The 23,267-nt window shown below is 41.4% G+C and overlaps 1 protein-coding gene and 1 long non-coding RNA gene across 5 annotated transcripts in view; one reads left to right on the forward strand and one right to left on the reverse strand.

Annotated features, from left to right (window-relative positions):
- LOC311521751 overlaps positions 1–23,267 on the forward strand; it is a 128,366-nt gene that overhangs the window by 96,727 nt on the left and 8,372 nt on the right. The window lies entirely within an intron of this gene.
- TTC7B (tetratricopeptide repeat domain 7B) overlaps positions 1–23,267 on the reverse strand; it is a 314,696-nt gene that overhangs the window by 14,959 nt on the left and 276,470 nt on the right. The window lies entirely within an intron of this gene.

Here is a 23,267-nt window from a genome sequence, read left to right on the forward strand (position 1 = left end):
ATTTTTTTGCTCTCAGTCACAGAGAGTCTTATACGAAGCTAAATATCTACATATGAAATAGCATTCAGCCTTATGGTTAGCACCTTTGGAACAATTTTGCTGTTAGAATAAAATAGTATATATTAGATTAAATTAAGATTTCAACAGCATATCAATTAACTCAGTCTTTGGCGTTTTAGCTATCTTAAGAATCTCTGGGAAAGAAATTGGATTCTTCTTGATAATACAGAGAAAGGTAAATTAGTTCTTAACACACAGATCTGTCAGTCACTAGAACAATGTCTGTGCTTCTTTTAGTTCAGGAAAAGAGAATCCAAGTGCTTCATATCAATAATCCTCAAATAAAACAGACATTCTGATTATCCCCTCCCGCACCTAGGCCTGGATCAACACCTCCCTCTGAAATACATATGGGAGGGAGAAAGGTCCCTCGTATGGAGTTTTATGGAGATCATTCTGGTTGTTGTCTCCCCTTCTCTCCAGAACTCATAGATTCCTAAGTAAACCACAGGATCCCAAGGACCTCATTGCCCCTCCTCTTGCTCCCTGACAGAACAGCTTCCTGCTGATCCATCTCTGGCGGGAGGGGATTCTCAGCATGGAGGGGAACCACAGAATACTTAATGCAGCCACAATCTGTATTTCATTTTCACTAGCTTCTCCATGGGGGAGGAGGGAAGTGGGGTTGTGTACCCCTCTCTCAGCCCACCACACTCCCCAGCTGTGGATCCCTGACTCAGGAAGAGCATTCTGCACATCCTGCCTAGAGGAGCACAATGCTGTGAACGGGATATGCTACCCCTTCCCATCCCCCTTTGTGCAGTCCCAGGGAGACACATAATGAGGATTCTCATCTCACCCCTAATTTGGATATCCAACGTTTAGATAGACTCTCCATATTGTCGAAAAAAGCAAGCTAATCACAACTGGACTATGGGAATCAGATCAGCTATGTTTAAATATAGAAGCAGGGGTCAGGGGATCCTAAAAGACTATCTAATTAAAGGTGAAACATTAAAATTTCCCTGTAAAAGAAGAATGTAATGAAGAAAAAGCTGCTTACACAGCTTCATGAAGGACTGCTCAAAGATCTGAGGTTAGCAAAAACTTGTCTGGAAATAAAGGGGGAAGAAATCTAACAAGGATACACAGACAGTTACAGTTGGTAGGGAAAGATAAGCACAACTACAGAGGAGAAGAAGCCAATGGTAACCAAAGGGATTACAGCAGGGTTTTTAACACATGTATTATGGAAAAGCTAGTATAGAGAGTAAGCAAATCTATGAATGAATGAGAAATAAGCAGAAATTAATGTCTTGAAAGTGGCTGAGTTTCTGAACTTAAAAAAAAATATCTTCAATTATCTTTATTTCTATAAAGAAAACAGGACTGGGCAATTGGAAAGTGAGCAAAAACCTACTATGAATAGCTATTGACAAAGAATAGGAAAGAGCATAAATGAAAAATTTAACCCTAAACAAATTAGCTGGTGGAAGGAGGTATAATTTGCAGCAGAACTCAGGGAGTAAACAGAAACCTCATTCACTGTAAAAAGAAAAGGAGTACTTGTGGCACCTTAGAGACTAACCAATTTATTTGAGCATGAGCTTTCGTGAGCTACAGCTCACTTCATCGGATGCATACCGTGGAAACTGCAGCAGACTTTATATACACACAGAGAATATGAAACAATACCTCCTCCCACCCCACTGTCCTGCTGGTAATAGCTGATCTAAAGTGATCATCAAGTTACCAGCAGGACAGTGGGGTGGGAGGAGGTATTGTTTCATATTAGAATCATAGAATCATAGAATATCAGGGTTGGAAGGGACCCCAGAAGGTCATCTAGTCCAACCCCCTGCTCAAAGCAGGACCAATTCCCAGTTAAATCATCCCAGCCAGGGCTTTGTCAAGCCTGACCTTAAAAACCTCTAAGGAAGGAGATTCTACCACCTCCCTAGGTAACGCATTCCAGTGTTTCACCACCCTCTTAGTGAAAAAGTTTTTTCTAATATCCAATCTAAACCTCCCCCACTGCAACTTGAGACCATTACTCCTCGTTCTGTCATCTGCTACCATTGAGAACAGTCTAGAGCCATCCTCTTTGGAACCCCCTTTCAGGTAGTTGAAAGCAGCTATCAAATCCCCCCTCATTCTTCTCTTCTGCAGGCTAAACAATCCCAGCTCCCTCAGCCTCTCCTCATAACTCATGTGTTCCAGTCCCCTAATCATTTTTGTTGCCCTTCGCTGGACTCTCTCCAATTTATCCACATCCTTCTTGAAATGTGGGGCCCAAAACTGGACAAAGTACTCCAGATGAGGCCTCACCAATCTCGAATAGAGGGGAACGATCATGTCCCTCGATCTGCTCGCTATGCCCCTACTTATACATCCCAAAATGCCATTGGCCTTCTTGGCAACAAGGGCACACTGCTGGCTCATATCCAGCTTCTCGTCCACTGTCACCCCTAGGTCCTTTTCCGCAGAACTGCTGCCTAGCCATTCGGTCCCTAGTCTGTAGCTGTGCATTGGGTTCTTTCGTCCTAAGTGCAGGACCCTGCACTTATCCTTATTGAACCTCATCAGATTTCTTTTGGCCCAATCCTCCAATTTGTCTAGGTCTTTCTGTATCCTATCCCTCCCCTCCAGCGTATCCACCACTCCTCCCAGTTTAGTATCATCCGCAAATTTGCTGAGAGTGCAATCCACACCATCCTCCAGATCATTTATGAAGCTATTGAACAAAACCGGCCCCAGGACCGACCCCTGGGGCACTCCACTTGACACCTGCTGCCAACTAGACATGGAGCCATTGATCACTACCCGTTGAGCCCGACAATCTAGCCAGCTTTCTACCCACCTTATAGTGCATTCATCCAGCCCATACTTCCTTAACTTGCTGACAAGAATACTGTGGGAGACCGTGTCAAAAGCTTTGCTAAAGTCTAGAAACAATACATCCACTGCTTTCCCTTCATCCACAGAACCAGTAATCTCATCATAAAAGGCGATTAGATTAGTCAGGCATGACCTTCCCTTGGTGAATCCATGCTGGCTGTTCCTGATCACTTTCCTCTCATGCAAGTGCTTCAGGATCAATATTCTCTGTGTGTATATAAAGTCTGCTGCAGTTTCCACGGTATGCATCCGATGAAGTGAGCTGTAGCTCACGAAAGCTCATGCTCAAATAAATTGGTTAGTCTCTAAGGTGCCACAAGTACTCCTTTTCTTTTTGCGAATACAGACTAACACGGCTGTTACTCTGAAACCTCTCATTCACTGTGGTACTGATCAGACAGAGGGAAGATAAATACAGTATGATATGTGATATTTAAACAACTTCCTTACTGGTTTGAAAGCAATCATTCAATACATTTGAAATAAAGAGCAAATCAATTTGCCACCAGGTTGCACAAGTATCATCCTGTGACTCTGTGAGTAACTATTCATGATGGTCATTTTTATATGTAAAACTGGCCAACATTAAACATTTCTGCTTTAACTGAAGATAAAGCAAAAAAGCACCATCCTAGAATACCCAATGCCACACAAAAGTCTGACAAGTCCCAAACTGTGACAAAACTTCCTTAAAAATGACTAACTTTGATTTTCAAACACTGTACTGATTGATACCTCACTTTAAACCATTAAATGGGCCAGAATGAGACCTTTAACAGTATTAAAATCCCAGTTCCTACACTGGGTAAAAACTCACTGAAACTAACCAGCCCCATGGGCTAGGATCCTGACAGAATGCTAATGTGATGCTGAAAATATGTCATCCTTGTATCCCATCCTTTTGGCTTATTACTGCTGACTGACTGACTGAAAGGGATACAAATCCATCTTCCAAGGTGAGAGGCAGAATCACATCCCTTTTAATCACCTTTCCAGCTCGCTAGAGCAGAGCTGGTGTGGAGGACAGAAAGAGGACACACAATGCACTCCCATATATACCTATGATTCTAGCACACTCAGCAAATTGGGCTTGTGCTCATCTAGCCCCTGAGCTGAAATTGAGACTGTGGCAAGCCTCCATTTTGGAGGACTGAAACAGTAGCAAAAGTGAGGATTCAGGAAAATGGGAATTCTAACACCATTTGAGTGGTGGGTGAGTCAAGTACATTTTCTGTCCATCAACTGTCAATGTGTTTTTCTGAGATTTGGATAGTTTGCTCCCTGCTCCACTTAACATCACCTTCTCCTAATGCCATGGTGTCCTTCATTCCAATCCAGACTATGCAATGTATACAGTAAGACACAGAGGAGAGTAAAACAGCATGTTTAAGCAGCCATTTATTTCACTGGTACTTTCCAACAGATCCAACTGGTCAGAAAATCTTTAGCTAGAAACATCACCATCATGTGAAAGTGTCTTCTTTTTAAAAATACTCTGCCACGTCATTTTATTGATGTTCTTTTACTATTCACCATTTTGTTTAATTTTTTTGTGAAAATAAGTACCAGCAAAAGACAGGGTAGATAAAAATTGATGATTTTTTTTTAAATGAAATAGTTTTTTTAATTTAAATTGGATTTCTAAAATTTAAAACAGGTTTATTAAAAAAAAATAAAATTGACAGCCTGTGTTGCTCTAAACTTATTAAAGGCTATCACAATTATTTAAATTGTAGGCAGCAAACATATACTGCATAATATTATTTTCAGTATTTAATTTAAAGAAAGTCAAACCACAGAACTGGTGAAAGTCACTGGTTAAGCACCTGGAACCAGAGTCTGCTGAAGTGTTAAAACAGCTTCTGAAGGCAGTACTTCCTTCTGTAGGTGCAGAGAGAATATATTCTTCATTTCAGTTTATTCGATTAGTTCAGTTCAATGACTAGTTCATTAAAAGTTAAGAAACCAAATGCGAGTTGAAAGCCTGGAGAACTTGTTTTCCTCTTCCAATTTATGAATAAAAACTAGGTGTGAGAGGATGAGATCTTTTAGTTCCAAAATCTTGAAGGACGTAGTGACCAGAAATAACCAGTTCAGTTTACTAACTAGAAATATTCCTTTGTTTAATACATTCATCAGTTTTAAATACAAAACATGTTTTGATAAACTTTTTTAATATATCCATCACATTTAAGGTAGGTTTATTTAACAAAAAGTTAAAAATGCTGTTTATGTGAATAAAGCTCTACACAAACCACAAGTAAAAAATTAATCTAGTAAATAAGAACTGCATCATTTATCACTTTTTAACATAAAAATTTAAGTAAAGCCATATAATTACTTAAATAAATGTGTTCAGAGGTAGTATATCCTCCTGGTTAGCAAAAAGCAGCACCAAATTTAGTGTAAAGGCTATATTTAGCTGCAAATCATTATTTTTCATGGGTTACCAACCAATGAGAATCAACTTTTCTTTAGGAAAATAACTAAAAAGTACAGCTGCAAAACAATTTTATGATGATTTAAATTAAGGTTTCCTGCTTGCTGATTTAAATCATGATGAAAATCAATCCATCCTGGTGAACGATGCCTACTGACAGCCCTGGAGGGTGAAATCTTTTATCCACAGAACAAGTACTGTTCAGAGTTAGCTACAATGCAAGCTCTACTCCACACTACCCATAACATACTCCACTACTATACCAATTTTCCTTTTTAATTTAGTTAACGTCTGATTTGTTAGAAAAAGTACTGGACAGTTGGACAGTTCTAAAGACACTACTGAAATCTAGTCCATTAAAAAAAAGACTTAGAAGTATTTTTAGGTATTACATCTGCCAATTTTGGTGGATTCACAATAATATTTTCCCACTTTAAAAATGTTTTTCATTCCCCCATTACTGCATTCTACAACTGTCAGATGAAAATGGCTGACTGAGGTGAAACTGTTAAACTCATTATACACAAAGTGTTGTCAAATATACAACATAAAGAGAATTTTTTGTTTGTCCTTTGCTTACAGTAATCTTAGATGTTACCTGTGTTAACAGTTGTGATGGAGTGAGCAGCCCACACTGTCTGGCAAGAGCTGGGAGGGGCCAGATGGGCCCAAGCTACTAATTTGGCTGCAGACCAGGGACAGTGGTGCTGGAACAGTTTTTAGAGTGGGGGTGCTGCAGCTGCGCTCCCCCTTACTCCTGTCCGTGCCAGAATGAGGAGACGTGACTCGGGGGGTGGGGGGGGGAGATGCGCACATGGGTAAGGGTCTGAGGCTGGGGGCAGATGTGGAGCCAGCAGCCGGGACCCCATGCAAAACCTGGGGGTGCTGCAGCACGCCCCGCACCCCTAGTTCCTATGCCTATGGCCAGGGAGTTAATTGATAAGGAACAGGCTCACCAGGAGAGAAGCAGACAGGGTCTATAGAAAACCAGGTATCTGGCTAGAGAGAGGGGTGGCTTCTTGGGAAGGGGAGGAGTGTTTGAGGCTGCAGGAAGGCAGGCAGCATAGACTCCCTGAGAGGAGGGAGTGGAGAAGCTGGCAAACCCAGAGTAGGGCAGAGCCAATTAGGTAGGAAAAAGCCCAGGGAAACAGCTGCAAGGGCAAAGGCATTACTGGCCTAGGCTAAACATTATAGGGTCCCTGGGCTGGAACCCAGCATAGAGGGTGGGCATGGGTTCTCCTACCAGTCACTGGGTAGTGGCTCAGGGCACTGGAGCTGGTCTGGAAAGATTGTGATTTTCCTGGAACGGGAGTGAGTGAGTGACCTGGACAGAGGGCCACGCCATGGACTGGAAGAGGCAGCAGCGAGAGAGAGGCCCCCCATACAGAGAGAAGATGAGTGGAGAGACCACTGCAGATGCTGCAGCACGAGATGGAGATAATCCCCAGAGCAACCAGCAGGCGGTGCCATGAGTGGAGAGGGAACCCCATCACAAGTATGTAAAAAATGTTCAAACAAAGGTATTAAGATTTTAAATTGAATGTCCTTTCAAACTATTACACTTACAGTTAGAAGAGAGTACCTACCAATATAATTTTTATAGGGCCCACAAAATAACTTGTGGTAATTCTTCAGTATGATTTAGGGCTTCTTCCTTCACCTAATGAAGTCAATGACAAAGCTTTCATTTACTTTAATGGTGCAGGATCAAGGTCGTACTGCATATTTTAAAATGCAGACTTAGTTCAAATGGATTTACTCCATCAGATCATAATTTTAAAGGAGGTCAAATCTGGAGCATCAAGTACTTTAACAAACCTAACAGCATTTCACACTATTTTGGGCACCACACCAAGAACAGCTTAATTTTTGGCTGTGGTACTTACCAACTTTTGGCCAGGAGCCACATTAAAATTGAGACACTACCAAGGGCTGTATTCACAACATTGCCTGTCAAAGCCTTCTGGCAGGCCTGGAGAGCTGTCTATGCACCATACTGATAATCTCATAGCATCATATGCTGAGATGTCGCAGCAGCTATGATGTCTCCAAAATGGTCATATGTTGGATTGTGACTTTTAAAAGAGGCTTAAAACAGGGGAAACAATGTAAACTACAGTGGTGGACTATAGCAAAGACCACAAAAACAGGATATTGGGTTGAAAATGATCCGCAAATACTAAGGATTTATTGATTCTTCTTTTGAAAGGTTTTTTTAGCAATGTGAAAATACCTATTTTTAATGGTGACTTTTGTTCTCTGCTCCATTTTCAGAAAACAATAAAATATGTTTTCTTTGACCAGAGAATCCATATATTTGAATTCAGCTCTATTTAAAGTCACTTTTTATTTAAAAAAAATGAAATGGAGGCAAGCTGCTCTACTGGCAAGGATTCAAAAACTAAAGCAGCATCAGGCTTCCCTTTCAGTAGTTCATATCTGGGAGGCCACTTTATTGAAATTCCATCTGTTATACTCCCTGATCTTTCAAGTTATTTTCATGTTGTGGGCCTTGTGCAGAAGAGATACTGGATGTGCACTATTTTCTTCTCCTCTCATTTATACATTTCCTTACTGAACAGACAATGTTCCTGATCCACACTAGTTACATTAGTTTATTTGGTGTAACAAGTGTACATACACAGACTCCCTTTTGCCAGCTAATTTGACTAATACAGTGCAAGTAATTATAGTATCTAATTATTCTATGGACAATTTTTTTTAAGAAAATTCTTAATAGGACTGAAATAAAAAAGTTAATAGGACTATTTCTATCTCATACATTAAACCTATCAATGGAAGTTGTGATACTTTGCGAGGCACACCATACTGCAAAAGATCTTTCTACCAGATAGGCTGGCACTAACTGAAGGTATGTTTAAATTAAATATGCAGTATTATAGAAATGTTAAAGAATCATTAGTGGATTAGAACCTGGGAGAGAATCTATGTGAATTTTCAGGTCTCGCCATACAAACAGCGTGAAGAGTTGTTCTTTTGAAAGTTGGCTCTTGGGGCAAGACCTGCCCCACCTTTCCCCAGGTCTCTTGCTCTATGAATTAGTTACATTTAAAGTATTTTAAAAAATAAATACAATGCATGTGATATGTACATCCTAATGGGCTCCACCTAAATTACGCTATTTCATACGAGTGCTTTGGACAGCATTAATTAACAATGAAGTAGGGGTTACAGTGCTTAGCCTAAGCTTTCAACACACTTGTTATAACAGTGCGTTTGTTTTCATGTCAACGCCAAGTAGGTGGCTCACTAATGGATTGCTCTGCTCAGTTGTAATATCTGATGAGCAGTACATGACTGTATATAAGCAGACTCTCTTCCAGGTCAAATGCTTTATGTGAACAAATGTGGCTCTTGGGTACGAAAACTTCCATTTGGCATTCCAACTCTTTGCTAATATAGCTTTTTCCTTCAATCCTTTACTTTTCTAAGCCAGTTCCTAACAATGAAGCAAAGCTGTTTTTTAAAAGGTAACTTCAGGGCTTTAAATTGTAAATTCTAAACTATTTTCTGAAAGCAAAGTTCCTTGAAGTATAGCAGCACTATAAAAGAAAAAGGCAATAAACAATTATATTAATTATAATAAACTATTATAAACAACATCTCTGAAATTTGTATTAAAAGGCCTGATGTTAGCTAAAATATCTAGACACACACTAACCTTAGGGCTGGAGAAAAAGCTACACATTTTGTGATCTATGCTGCATTTTAAATTTCTGGAGATATCTGTTAAGAACATATTAACTAAAGTGAAAAACTCAACTCAGCCTTAACCACAGGGTCATGATTAGCACCTTCATAACAATTACTTGGTACCCTTTTTTGGCAATCTTAGCAGAGAGAGCAAGATGATTAAACTATCCTCTCTTTCTTACCCTTAAGTGCAGGGCAGGGTTGAGGCTAATTATTTGTATTATCATAGCACTTAGGAACTCCAGCCCTGGACCAGGACCCCAGTGTAGTATGTGCTATACATACACAGAACAAAAAGATGGTCCTTGGCTTAAAGAGCTTACAATCCAATTATAAGACCAGAGATCGATACAGACAGATGGTGGAATGCAAGGAAAAAATGAGACAATATTGGTTATCATGATAGGCAGTGGTATGAGCACATCTGCAGCCTAACCACTGAAGTTTTTGTAGGCATAATGGAAAAGTTGAGTTTTAAGGAAGGATTTGAAGGTGGATAATCAGTTAGCTTTGTGGATGTTTATGGGGAACTTCCCCCCAAGCATGGAGGGAAAGCCTGGAAATAAAAGCACAAAGGTGCCTGTTTGAAAATTAACTAGTGGGTGATAGAGGCTGGCATCATGTGCCATTTGGAGGCAGGGGAAGTACTCTCAATAATGATTGGAAGATGATAGGTGGGGGGGGGGGAATAGGCCATGAAGGGCCTCAAAAGTGAATATAAGTAGCTTATATTTTATGTGAAAGAAAAGGGGGAGCCTGTGGAGAGATGCAAAGAGAAGAATGACACAGTCAAAGCAATTGGATAGGAAAACTATTTTGCAGCAGCATTTTGAATTGGTATAAGCATGGCAGGATTGCATTTGTCAAGGCTAGAGAGAAGGATGTTGCAGTAATTGACACAAGATGATGAGAGTTTTAGCTGTGGGTATGGATAAGAAAGGTCATATCCTAGAGATGTTATGCAGAAAGAATCTGAAAGATTTAGATGTAGTCTGGATGTGAGGACTTAGAGAGAGGTCTGAGTCAAGGATGATACCCAGGTTTCTGGCCTGACTGACAGGCCAGTATGGTAGTGTTGTCCCCAGTGATCAGGAAAGAAGGGAGTGGGGAAGGTGTGGGTGCAGGGAGGCAGTTTAAGAACTTGGTTTTAAGCATGTTGAGTTGCAGCTGATGGCTAGACATCCCTGAGGAGATGTCAGAGAGACAGGCCAAGATTTTTGTTCACATTGATCTTGCCATACCTTTTTTGTGGATAAACAGAGGACATCACCCCTCCTGATTTTTCAGTCTAGCACCTTTCATTAGCACTATGTTCACGTTATCTATTTTTAAATTAAATACTTTTTAAAAGCATACTGCCAGTGTTCTGAAGGACTGTGGAAGAACAAGAACAAAATAAAACAATATAGAAGCAAGAACCATGTGACTGAAGCACAGAACTAGAAGTGAAAAGTGCCTACATCCAATTTGACTTTAGGCAAGTGACAGCCTCTCTGTGTCTCAGTTTCCCCATTTTTATAATGGGGATAAATAATACTTATCTACCTCAGTGCTAAGGATATCCTGTTACTTACTGCATTAATGACTTAAATGCATTGAGGATCTTGGGTAGAATGCCACAGTAAGAGTGCAAAGTACTATAGTTTTTTTCTTAATTTACAGAGACTATGAATTAAATTATTTTTTCTATTTGGTTTCTTTAAAAGGATCTGAATGTTATCTGGAATGAGAACTGAAAGTACTGGTCAGCTTGACCTTTACATTTTTATTTCAAACTCCCGATGTATACCAATTTATTACTAACGAAAGAAGAGCTGAAACAAAAACTGTAGCTGTGGGACCATCTCATATGTTCCACTCAAAATTTAGGCAACTAAGTAGTACAGTAACTGAGGGTACAAAAAAGTGAGACTTGCATGTATTCAGGAAACAACTACCTGTACAATGTAACTGACAGGGAAATTTTATAAAGCGCCAAAGACTTAATGACTAAAGAAGCACTTGGGCAAAACCAGCAAAGTAGATCCCCATTTACTCTGGTGCTTTGGTGAGCATAAAAAGCGTTTACATGCGCGGACTATAAGGTGGTGTGCATTATTAACTTCAGTACTAAAAGCTACACATCAACGACTTGCTGATAGCGACAGGGGGCCAAAACAACATGCATCTTTCAAATTTAGAGTCACTAAGGCTCTGTCTTGATGGGCAAAACGGGTGTATTTTCAATTGTGTTAGCTCAATGCACTATCAAGAAAGAGTCTAACAGATTTAAATCCGGGTTAACCGACAGTCTAAGTGGGAGTCTAGCAACAGACGAATATACCCTCAAACATGATAGCTTGCAAGTTGACTTGACAGAGTCGATACCGTTGAATCACACCCTTTTTGCCCATCAAGACAGAGCCTCAGGGTACACCTATACTGCAATAAAAGATCCGCAGAATGGTCACAGCTGGCCCAAGTCAGATGACCTGGGCTTGTGCTGCAGATTGCAGTGGGAGCGGGTCTCAAAGTCTGGGTTCCAACTCAAGCCTGAATGTCTACACTGCGATTTTTAGTCCCACAGCCCGAGCCCTACGAGCCTGAGTCAATTGACCAGGGTTCTGAGACTCAGTGCCATTGTAATTGCAGTGCAGACATACCCTTAGTGATTGTTTGAAAACTGCATGTTTGTTTGGGCTCTCCTTTACTGTTCCATTTTGCGGTAAGATTCTTCTTTGTATCTTTTAGCACAGATGTTAATACACATCACTTTACAGTGACAGCATGTAACTCTTTTTATGCTCAGCAAAGAACCACATAGAGCAAGTGGGGATCTAGCTTGTTGAAGTGAGAGGCCTAAGCAAAGCCTTCTGCACCACTTTGATACCTTCTAATTTTCATGTTAAAAATACAAATGTTACAATTTGTACAGTCTGTTTCATAAAAAACAGTATTTTAAAATGCTTTACATAGCTGTGTAAATTCCCAGACAAAAGCAACATTAAAGATGAGTTAAAGCTGAGAATACATACTAGTAATTTTGGTTAAAATATATTACAAGGATGTTGCAGTTATCCAGAAAGCAAGTATTATAAGCACAGGAAATTCAAAATTAAGGTTACATTTTGAGGAAATCCAAACACTGTAAAAAATCTGGGTTAGCCGACAGTCTAAGTTAACTCTTTGCAGTTTGCTTTGGGCTTAACTATCTTGAGTAATTATCATCTGCAAACTTTGGCACCTGATTGTTTACCCCCTTTTCCAGATTATTTATGAATATGTTAAAGATTGCTGATCCCAGTACAGATCCCTGGGGGACACTGCTATTTACCTCCTTCCATTCTGAAAACTGACCATTTCTTTCTATCCTTTGTTTCCTGTCTTTTAACCAGTTACTGATCCACAAGAGGACCTTCCCTCTTATTCCATGACTGCTCACTTTGCTAAGAGCCTTTGGCAAGGGACCTTATCAAAGGTTTTCTGAAAGTCCAAGTACACTGTATCTACTGGGTCACCCTTATCCACGTTTGTAGACACCCTCAAAGAATTCCAATAGATTGGTGATCTATGTGTCTGATAATGCTCTTCTTTACTATAGTTCAAACCAATTTTCCTGCTACTGAAGTTAGGTTTATGGGCCAGTAATTGCCAGGAGCCTTTAAAAATATTGGCGTTACATTAGTTATCCTCCAGCCATTGGTACAGAAGCTGATTTAAGTGATAGGTTACAAGCCACAGTTAGTAGTTCTGCAATTTCATATTTGAGTTCCTTCAGAACTCTTGGGTGAATACCATCTGGTCCTGGTGACTTATTACTGTTTAATTTATCAATTTGCTCTAAAACCTCCTTTTCTGACACCTTAATCTGGGACAATTCCTCAGAATTGTCACTTAAAAAGAATGGCTCAGGTGTGGGAATCTCCTCATGTCCTCTGCAGTGAAGAATGACACAAAGTATTCCTTTAGCTTCTCTGCAATAGCCTAATCTTCCTTGGGTGCTCCTTTAGCACCTCAATCATCCAGTGGCCCCATTAATTGTTTGGTGGGCTTCCTGCTTCTAATTAAAAAAATCTTTGCAGTTAGTTTGTGAGTCTTTTGCTAGTCCCTCTTCAAATTCTAATGATACTTTTACACTTGATTTGCCAGCGTTTATGCTCCTTAGGATTTGTCTTCAATAGTCATTAGGATTTAACTTCAAAATTTTAAAGGATTTTTTTTGCCTCTAACCACTTCTTTTACTCTGTTTAGACATGGTGGCATTTTTTTTTTGGTTCTGTTTTTTAAATTTAGAGTATACATTTAATTTGAGCCTCTTTTATGGTGTTTTAAAAAGGTTTCCATGCAGTTTGCAGGCTCTCATTCTTGTGACTATTCCTTTTAATTTCTATTTAAGTAGCTTCCTCATTTTTGTGTAGTTCCTCTTTCAGAAGTTTAATGTTACTGTGGTGGGCTTCTTTGGTATTCCCTCCCACTCCTCTCAAGGATGTTAAATGTAATTATATTATGGTCACTATTACTGAGCAGTTCAGCTATAATTACCTCTTGGACCAGATCCTGTGCTCCACTTAGACCAAAATCCCTTGTTTGTTTTAAGACTAACTGCTCAAAGAAGCATTCATTAATGGTATCTAGAAATTCTCTCTCTACATCCTTCCTGAGGTGACATGTATCCAGCCAACATGGGGCTAGTTGAAATCTGCCATTATTACTGAGTTTTCTATTTTATAGCCTTTCTAATCTTCTTGGGCATTTCACGAACACCTTCACCATTCTGGTGAGGTGATCACTAGTAGATTCCTACTGCTCTAGTCTTATTTTTCAAGCATGGAATTTCTATTCATAGAAATTCTATGGTACAGTTTGATTCATTTAAGATTTTTACCATACTTGACTTTATGCTTTCTTTCATATATAGTGCCACTTGGCCACCAGTGGCACCACCAGTGACCCATTCTTTCATTCTTACATATTTTGTATCGTGGTATTACAGTGTTATCATTCTATCAGGTTTCTGTGATGCCTATTATATCAGTATCCTCAATGCCAGGCACTTGAGTTCACCTATCTTATTAATTATACTTCTAGCATTCGTATACAAACTCTTACAACATTTGTCACTTTTTATCTGTCTGCTTTCATGTGATATAACTGAATTGCTTTCATGTGATATAACTGAATTGCACTCTTCCTCATTTATTACCACAGTCCTACTGAGAATAATGAGAGATGGCAGTCATTTGAAAGAGGATAATTTTATGTATCATTTGCTGCAGAAAATTATTATTTGTCAGCCCCTGCCAACAGAGAAACTTTCAATTGTGATGAATAATGGGGAAAATGACCATTAGATCTTACTTTTTTCCTCCCCACCCAACAGTAGCCTATGGCATTTCGGTAAGCTTTAACTAGAAGGGAAGCTTAAAGTATTTCCATTATTAAGATCATTTGGGAACAAAAAATGGTTAATGGTCCCATTAATTAATTTTTAACTCAAATGAATTAGCCACTTTACTTATAAAATTTCAGAAAATTCAGTCCTTACTCAAAGAGTAAGTGCTGTAATTTTGGGAGAGTATGCTCAATTCTTCAGACATAACGAAGTGGTTGATCCCCTGCTCTAAGTGTAAAACTCAACTCAGACTTAACTATGGAATTGTGTGTGACACTTTCATAATAGTACAACTGCAAACTATGATGGGAGGTATTGGTGACTGCATAAATCAAAAAGCTTTTTGAGGAGTATGAATGCAATCTTCAACTGACTATTCCTGAAGGCATTCTGCACCAAAATATTAAAAAATCTGTGCACAATATTTTAAAATTCTGCAAATTTTATATGTCTAAATAAATGTGGAGGCTCCAGCATGGCATTGGGGAGCACAGGGCACAGGCTGCACAGAAATGGGAGATCACTGTACAGCTCCCCAGACACAGACTCAGTGGTGAGGCTACACCCAACCCTGACATAGTGCATAAACGGGACCTATCATAGAAACACCCCAGGGTCCTTCCCCTCCATGCCAGGTGCACCAGGTGTGGGCAGGCAGACTCAGCAAGGCAGGATCCAAGTCTGGAGGGGCTTAGTGGGGTGCGGGAATCCAGGTATGGGTTGAGAGGGTTCTGTGTGGGGGCAATCTGGGTGCAGGCGGCTCAGTAGGGGAACCAAGTGCGGGGGGCATCTGGATGCACAGGGGCTTGTTAGGAGATTCTGGGTGCAATGGTAATGGGACTCTGCAGGGGGATCCAGGTGAAGGTGGTTGGGGCTCAGCTGCACAGGGGTGGGGTTGTATGTGGGGGGGAGAGATAGAGCTCAGCAGGGGGGTTTGGGTGTGGAGGGCTTGGGGCGTTGTCCAGATGCTGGGGGAGTAGGGCTCAGTGGGGTGGGGATCCAGGTGTGGCTGATTGGGGCTCAGTGGGGTGGGGGGGTGCAGGTGGCTCCTCGGGATGGTCCAGGTGCAAGGGGAGTGGGGCTCATCAGGGGGTTTCTGAGTGTGGGGGGTATGAGGGGGTGTGGATGCATAGGTTTAGGTGGATGGGGGAGCAGCTCCCTGTACTCCCCCTGCAGCTGAGGAGTGATGGGTATAGGAAGGGATGGGGGAGGGAGTTTGCAGAGCTTCCTGCAGCTGGGGGAGAAATCAGGGGGTGGGTCTTACCCAGCCCCAGATGCCGTGCTGGGGAAGGGGAAGAGAAAGTCCCGTCCTCCACAGCCCAGCCAAGACTAGCAGCTGAGCCCTGCGCAGGGTAGGGAGCTGCGTCTTCCTCAGTCTCGCCCCCCGCCCCACAGTGATTTACCTCTCTGCCGGCTGCCCTGGGCACCCGAAACATACTGCTAGCTAGGGAGGGGTGCATGGCAGCTTGTGGCTTCCCCTTGCTTCCCTGTCAAAAAGTCATATTTCTGTGGTGAAGCAAAGAAATCTGTGGGGGATATAAATTCTGCACACGCATAGTGGCGCTGAATTCCCCCCTCCCCCACCCAGGAGTAAATTAACATAACTGTCAGGACAAGTTCATCACAAGGCCCCCATCTAAGCCAAAAGGGGGTTCTGAACCCACCCAGGAGTTTTGACTTGAGCCAGTGGAGGGATTTTGCTGTAGTGAGTGAGAGAGAGTCTGTCCATCTCTGTAAAATACACTGAACTGAGAGAGAGAGGCAGAGGCAAAAAAGCAAGAGCAAGAAAGCCTAGCAGAAGCATGTGAAAATAGTATGACCCCAGGAAAAGCCAGAGAATTTTTGGGTGTGGTACCTAAAGAGACTTGAGTCTGCATACTAAGAAACTACTCCTTTTGTTCTTGGTTCCTCCTGCTTTTGGAGAAGCAGGACTTTGTACATTCCTTGTAAATAAACAAGACTGCATTAAAGAAAACACTAGACTCTCTCAATTTCTAATTCCAAGTGGAACATCCCAGGGCCCTGAAATTTGACTAGCCACTTGGGGAAAAAGAGGCAACAATAACAAATAGCAGAGGGAACAGAAATAAGGCACAGGCAAAGAGGAAAAAAGGTGCCCTCAATAAATTTGAAATGAGATAGAGAATTTGTGTGATGAAAAGGTACAAAAAAGGCTTTTTCGGACTGCAGTAGTTGCAGAGGAGAAGGTTCTGTGCCAAGAGTGGAGAATTTGTCTGTAAAATTCAGCCATTTGACATAATCATGGCCAAGGAAAGCAATCATATAAAAGGGGACTATTATCCCAGCTGGTATCATCTTCCAAATTTTCAGGCATGCAGTAAGATATCAACCAGAAAAACAGGTTAAGGACTAGATGGGGCATGTCTCTTAGGAGCCAGATGTTGTAATTCCTAGTCAGCAAAAAGGAATCACAACAATTGATTAAGTTACTGCTACTCTCTCAAGAGAAGAGTCTGCTGCCTTGGGAAACAAAGACTTGTACCCCAAAACAACCTGAGTCTCTTGTGTGATAAATGCAGAGCAGTAGCCAGAAGATCAAAAGGCCTGTGCGTTAGAAGTAAAATTAGTAAGTAAATTTAGACAACCATCACAAAATTACTCTCTCAGTACAGCAAGCTGCAGTGTAATTACACTTTAACTTCAGTAGCTCTATACATTTATGACTCCTGTATTAACTTTACTACAATCATTATTTTCAAAGGCCTAGGCTGAATTATCAGGCTACTTACATCAGTGGCTGAATATTTATGGGAGATAATTTATTATCAAATGTATTATACACAAGAGTATATACACTTATTAGTAATGCTATATTTTAAGTTTGAAAAATACAAATACATTTTGTCCCATTCAGATTGACCTCGATAAAAATTATATTTATATCTCACCAGCTGACAGAAAAGACAATACAGGTGTGTGACTTCTTGTCAACAAATATTTTTTGCTGCTAGTTTATGAGTTCAGACTCAGAGAATTTCAGAGTACTTTTCTTACCCAACCCCCTTTCCCCCGACTTCAGCCTCTTTTTAAAGCCAGTTGAGGATAGCTGCTCTCAATAGCACTGTTTTTGTATCCATTATTTAGTCGAAACAATCTCAACCCTCCTTTTTAAAATCAGAGTAATTTTTATTAATTATACTGAAATACAGTTACAAATGACTAGGTGCCAGATGTTGCCTACAAGCAAAAGGCCCTTGGAGAGTATATATAGGCAAGATGGCCATGCATGCCAGGTGCCACACAGCTTTGATTGCTGTGCAAGTTCTCAGCTCCAGCTATGAAGTAATGCTGTAATAAATTCAATGAACAGAAAAAACATCCAGGGAGCAAAATAATCATAATTAGTCCAGTGCACTGCACAGCAGACTGACCTAATTTAAAAAACATTTTGCAAAGCAATTCTCATCTAATATCAAAAGGATTACGGAGAGCAAAATGTAAAGTTGTATCTTTGAGATGCATGCTTTCCTTTGCCCGTGTGTCAACACAAAAATGGGTACACTAAACTCTCCTGTCAAATGCTAGGATGCAGAGCATGCTCTCAAGATTATTTTAGACATTCTATCGCCATTTGAATTACATTCTTTGTTTAAACAAGGACAAGCGAGGTCTTAAATTAAATATCAACAGTACATATCAACAGTTAGAAGACACAAAAACCCCTCATTTATATCCTGAAGCAGTAGGTTTATGACCAGCTGACATTTTCATTGTTATAATGTCGTCTCACTTGTTAGTACTTTTCCTTTGGTAAACTTTATTTAACGGGGTGTGTGAGTGTTTGTTTTTCCCTTCAATGGTAAATCTTACCCAGCAACAGTCATGGAAGGAAGGACAAAGAAGAATGCTCTGGATATCAGTATGTCCCAAATGACAATGATTTGTATACTTGTTACACTAATACAAAGCTCTGAGATAATCACCCCCCTTGAGGATCAGACATACATGAAGACTTTAAATGCACCTTTAACTGTCCCAAGATTATTATTTTATGAGCACCTCACTTCCTATCATACCTCTGTGCTTCCTGAGCATGGATTGTTTGCGCTCTCATCTTTGCTGAGAAAATTTAAAACGCCTAGTATATACAAGAACACATAGTAAAGGCTATAAAAGAGAAACCAAACATATATAAAACCACATCACCATCCTGTGATCAGGCACTTCTAATTATCTGTCAGCATTTGTACTCTCTCTGGGTTAATGATATCAAAGGAGAGAAAATCTTCCATGTTAAGGGCCTGCTGTGTATTCCTCAAGCCACAAATATGTTCTGTTCTTTCCATAATATTGGGCTACACTTTCACCTGAGAATGCAATACATGGTTCATTAAGAGTTTGTGAGGATTTGGGGAAACTCATGAATTGTTATTCATTGTTTGAGACAATGAACTGTATGTCTAGTTAAGCCCAGATGCTTATCTGAACTATGTTCTTGCACACCCTGATACCTCTTGTGCTAAGGAGAGAGGGGAGTGGCGCCTGCATGTCCACTTATGAATAGGTTGATCGTTAAAGACTATCAGCAACTGAATAGAACATGCCCAGGCAGAGCTCTCCCAGCGCTCCTGGTAATCCACCTCCATGAGGTGATTAGCTCCGAGCTCTGGAAGCGCAGCTCCCAGGGCTCCGAACCTGTTTACACTAGCGCTTTAAAACGCTCTGACTTGCTGCGCTCAGGTGATTTTTCACACCCCTGAACCAGCAAGTTAGAGCGCTGTAAAATGTAAGTGTAGACAAGCCCTTAGATAAAACCAGTTTTCTTCAACTTCTTTGCACCTTAGGTGGTTTGAAGAAATGGAATTTTCCCAGGAGAGGGAACAAAGAGATGAAGTATTGATGCAGCCCTTTAAAAACACAGAGGGCATGTCTTCACTAGCAACAGCAGCGCTTTAACGTGGCTTTGTAGTCGCTGCACCAGTGAGAGAACTCTTCCAGTGCTATTAAAAAAAACACCTCTATGAGGGGTGTTGCTACCAGTGCTGTAGCACTGTCTACACTGCCATGTTACTGCGCTGAAACTTGCAGCGCTCAGGCTTGTGTTTTTTCACACCCCTGAGCGAGAAAGTTGCAGCGCTGTAAAGTGGCAGTGTAGATAAGGCTAGAGACTCGGTCTGTCAGACAGGCAGAAAGGTTGGGGCAGGAGAAAGGAGGCATGCTTTTTTGTGGCAGAGGAGACCTTTTTGACTGCTGGATCAGACCAAACTGAAGGAAGCTGGTTGCAAGAAGGAGAGTGAGAGACTCTTAACTCAGACAAACTGTAAACTTCAGGAGGGGGATCATGGACACTCTGAAAGGACACTGACCGAAATCCAAAAAGAATGTTCACAAGTGCTGAGGAAATTGAAGCAGATAAAAGCGTGCCAGTGTTTCTTATTTTGCCTAGATCTGCATATCCCTTGTACTGTCTGTAGTAAAGAGTAATTGTGCTAGAAACTTTTGCAAAGCCTGTGTCTGTTTGCTTCTACAATCATGTGTCCCTGAAAAGGTGACCTGTAAACCAGTGTGTCCACAAGGTTGGACCTCTGGGAAAGGATGTGCTTAATCACCGGGGGATTCTGGGGGACTAGGCACTACCCTCAGAGTTCAGACAGTTGGATCACAGTGTCAACTCTCAGGGGAGGAGACTAGATAGAGGGCGCCTAGAAACTCAGAACCAAAGGCAGTGCACACAGGAAAGCTTAAAAATACATGGACCTAGTGCTGGGACCCAAACACAGCATCCTCGTGAGTGCCTAGCCAGGGGAGCTTGACAAGGGCTGTGACAGGGCTCTATTATATCTTCTACAGTGAAACCACTGGGAGGAAGCCAGGGGCCCAGAAAACTGAAATGTTCACCTTGCAGAGTTTCCAATTAATGTTCTCAAACACTGACCATCGACACTTCTGCCTGCACAAACACCAAGCCCCATCACATGAATAGGCTATAGATGTGAAGGAGTTAATTCAGTAGCATTATAAAACACTGGGGAATAAATCTCGCACATTTCTTGGTTGCTTCATAACTGCATCCCACTGGTGCTTCTCAACACATCATTAAAGCTCATGTATTTAAGAAATAGCCAAATCAAACAGATAAAATTCTTACTGAAAAGGCCTTTTGTTAATAACTAGCCCTCACAACGAAGCCTGTTTCATTAACTTTAGCATTCTGCAGTGCCTATAAGAGATCAGCCAATTAATGAAGGCTAGGTTGTGTTGCAGATGAGCTAGTTGGCACCTACTTTATTTGTAACAAGTTTTTAAAAATACAAACATACAAAATTTTATATATCATTCTATCCGTTTCCCACAACCTTTTGCATGTCAATTGTCTTCTGAATTTGTAAATTCTTTTGGACAGGTACCTAATCTTTAGGTGTGTTTTTATAGATTTAGCACAATGGGGTCTTGATCCTCACTGGGATATAAAAATTATTAAACAGTCCTGAAGTATTAAAGAGCAAACAGTAAAGTAAGTACTAAAATAGGCTACACTGCAGTGATACAGAGTCTTGTATATATTTCAAGATTATTTTTAAAGATAAGAGGATAAAGATGAGTGTCCCTGTGGGTGCTCCACTCCAGGTGTTGGTGCGTCCCTGCGCCTTCGCTCGGAGATTTTTACAGCAGTTTTTTACAGAGCCTGCTCCCCCGCTCTGAGTGTACCTTAACTGTACGCGACCGGTCTCCTCAGTTCCTTCTCTACAATGGAAGCTACCCCAACTCCGAAGTAGAGGGGAGGAGGGTGGGTAGTGGAGCACCCACAGAGACACTCACCTTGAAGAACGTCAGTTACTGCACAGGGTGAGTAACCTCCTTTTCTTCTTCAAGAGAGATGTCCCTGTGGGTGCTCCACTCCAAGTGACTTAAAAGCAGTGTATCTCAAGGAGGTAGGGACTTTTGATTTGGTAGGAATGCAGTAGATAATACAGCTCTTCCTAACTGTGTATCAGAGAGAGGGCCTTGAGTAAGGGTATAATTCTTAACAAATGTGTGTTCAGAAGTCCAAGTGGCTGCTTTACAGACGTCAGCCAGAGGAACTTCGCGTAGAAAAGCCACAGAGGTAGCCCAGATCTACTGGAGTGAGTTCAGATATCAGCTGGAGGTGTAACTTTCTTTATCTGATAGCACAGTTGGATACACCAGAAATCCAGTTTGAAAGTCTCTGGATAGAAATAGGTATCCCTTTGCAGTGCTCCGCAATGGAGACAAAGAGTCTAGAAGAGTTCCTAAAGGCCTTGGTTCTATCCAAATAGAAGGACAAAGCCCTGTGTACATCTACTGTATGCACTGTGGATTCAAAAGAGTTTGCATGTGGTTTAGGAAAAAAGGTTGGTAGGTGTATCAGCTCATCGATGTGGAATGATGAATGCACCTTTGGAAGAAATTTGGGGTGTAGTCAGAGGGTAACCTTGTCCTTAAAAAATAGTGTGTATCGTGGGTCCACCATGAGAGCCGCTATTTCTCCTGCACGTCTGGCAGAGGTGACTGCCACTAAGAATGCTGTTTTCACAGAGAGGTGTAAGAGGGAGCAAGTGGCTAGGGGCTCGAATGGTTGTTGCTCGAATGGGGCTCGAATGGTTGTAAGTAGGATAATACTAAGTGAAGGTCCTACAGAGGGGTAGGAGGTTTAATGTCCATGTATAGGGATTGGAGCCCTTTGAGAAAACGCTTGGTGACTAGATGAGCAAAAACAGAGGTATCGTCAATCTTGTCATGAAAAGTTGTAATAACAGCTAAGTGGACTTTGATGGAGCTGAAAGAAAGGCCAGATTGCTTAAGGTCTAATAGTAGTGAAGTATGGGCAGAAGAGGTGCAGAAGTAGGAGGAAGTTGTTTAGTTGAGCACCATTATGTGAATTGTGTCCGCTTTCGGAGATTGGTGATGCGAGTAGATTGTGTTCTACTATGTAGGAGCACTCTTTGAACCTGAGCATGCTAGTTCGTTTTGGGAGAACCATGTAGGAACCAAGCTTTGAGGTGAAGCATGGACAGGTTGGGGTAAAGAAATCGGCCGTGTTGCTGCGATAGGAGGTCTGGAGTGAGGGGCAACGAAATCGGTGGGCAAACTGACATTCTGGTGAGTAATGAAAACCACGGTTGTCTGGGCCACAATGGGGCAATCAGAATTACCGTGGCATGATCTGTTTGTATCTTTGTCAGAACTCTGTTGGGAACCGGTATCAGGGGAAAAGCAAACATTAAGTTTTGAGCATAGGTCAGGAACGCATCTCCTAGAGAATGTTTGCCCAATCCCACTCTGGAGCAAAATTCAGGACATTTCTTGTTCTTCGCAGTTGCGAAGAGGTCCAGGGTTGGATAGTCCCAAACGTGGAATATATTGTGTATGATCGTGTCGTTTATCTCCTATTTGTGATCCCAGGGAAAATGTCTGCTTGTTTCGTCTGCGGTGGTATTCAGGACCCTGGGAAAATAGGCAGCTGATATCCGGATGTTGTTCGTGAGGCACCAATTCCAGAGCTTCATGACTTCTGTGCAAAGTGAGTGAGATTGAGCCCCTCCCTGCCTGTTGACATAGAACATGCATGTGATGTTGTCTGTCATCACCTGAACATGTTGGTTCCACATGAATGGGAGGAAGTGACGGCAGGCATTGTGTATGGCTAGGACGTTTATGTGTAGGAACATGGCTGCTCCCCATCCAGTAAGGGATGCATCGGTAGTCATTATGAGTGATGGGGAGTCGTGGAGAAAAGGGACTCCTGAGCAGAGGTTGGAGGGAACTGTCCACCATCAGAGGGACTCTGACTCTGAAGGGCATGGATAGAGGCTTGTTTAGAGCATGTATGTTCGGTCTGTAAACTGTGGCCAACCAAGCTCG

This window comes from Lepidochelys olivacea, assembly GCF_965140295.1.
Source record: "Lepidochelys olivacea isolate rLepOli2 genome assembly, chromosome: 6".
Classification (NCBI taxonomy): domain Eukaryota; kingdom Metazoa; phylum Chordata; order Testudines; family Cheloniidae; genus Lepidochelys; species Lepidochelys olivacea.